Genomic DNA, 1,224 nt, shown 5'->3' on the forward strand with positions numbered 1-1,224 from the left:
GGGGGGGAGGCGCCACGGGGGTCTCGCTTCGCCTCTCTGCCCCGCCTCGGGCGAGCTGGGGCAACTCCAGCCGTCTCTTCCCGAAGGACTGGGCTGGAGGGCTGGGAGAGCGAGTTCCTTCGGCCCAAGTGAGGACGTGGGGACTGACCTGTGCCTTCCTTCCCCCTCCTTCCCCCCCGCGCCGATATATCCTCCAAAAGAGTTGGCGACCCCCCTTCACCCCCTGGCGCCAAGCTCGGGGAAGGCCTTTGTGGGGCGAGTTTTCCCCTACGAGTGACTTTGGGCAAGCCCTTCGGCGCCTGCCCGCTAAGAGGAAGAGTTGTGGCAGTTTCCGTTCGGCTTGCTTTATTATTTTTTTTTGTGTGTGTGTAAAGAAAGGGCGCTTGCCAACTTGTGCCGGGGCGCCCGATGCCGGGAGCCGCGTGTTGTAGGAACCCCGCTGGGCTCTCGCTGACCCTGGTGGGGGAGGGCGGGGGAGGAGGAGGAGGAAGAAGAATGCTTCTTACTGGGGGGTTTTGGCGCCACTTTTGTTTTAGATAGTGTTTCTCTGCCCCCTCCTCCTCGGCACGCACTGAACTGAGCTGAACCCTGCCCAGGTAGGAAGCGAGAGCTTTCCTGGTGTTTCTCTTATTTTTCTGGGCGCTTATTTTCTCTACACTGTTGTGTTTTTTTTTTTTAAATAAAAATGTGTATAAATATATGCAGTTGTTGTTGCGGTGAGGATTTTGGAGGGACAGGGGAGTGAGGAGAGCAACAGCAAGTGGCTGGGCTGGGCGGTCGTGTTTTTCGGGGTTCCTCTCCCAGCCCGAGCGCATCCCTGGTGCCCGGGCTCTGGTGCCTGCACCGCTGCCCCCCGCCCCTGCCTCCGGTCCTGCCTGGCAGCCTCGGGTCATCCGTCCGTCCCGTGGAAATCTGGGACTGACCCACTTTTTTTTTTATTTTATTTTAAAATTCATTTATTTTCTTTCTTCCTCATCACCGAGAACGGGGAAGGAAGGTGCTCGGCTGCCTCTTTCGCTGCTTTTTATTTATTTATGATATTGCCCTGGCTCGGCTCTTGCTGTTGTCTTCCCACGGGATGCGGTGTTTGGAGTTAACACAAACTTTCAATAACCGCCCAGTCCTCTGCTCTTGTTGCCGTGTGGTGGCTTTTTTTTATTTATTGCTTTCTGGCAGCGCGGGTAACACTTGTGCCTCCCGCCTACCCCCCTCTCTTCCCGTGTG

The 1,224-nt window shown here is 56.5% G+C and overlaps 1 protein-coding gene across 2 annotated transcripts in view; it reads left to right on the plus strand.

The window, feature by feature from the left end:
- Positions 1 to 471: 471 nt before the first annotated feature.
- The window catches only part of STAG2 (stromal antigen 2), a 74,459-nt gene continuing 73,706 nt past the window's right edge, over positions 472 to 1,224 (plus strand). For both annotated transcript variants that reach the window (XM_009997124.1, XM_009997125.1), the window contains exon 1: positions 472 to 596. The gene's annotated coding sequence lies outside the window, so the exon portion shown is untranslated. The remainder of the gene's footprint in view (positions 597 to 1,224) is intronic.

This window comes from Chaetura pelagica, unplaced genomic scaffold (genome assembly GCF_000747805.2).
Source record: "Chaetura pelagica isolate M959 unplaced genomic scaffold, ChaPel_1.0 scaffold344, whole genome shotgun sequence".
Classification (NCBI taxonomy): domain Eukaryota; kingdom Metazoa; phylum Chordata; class Aves; order Apodiformes; family Apodidae; genus Chaetura; species Chaetura pelagica.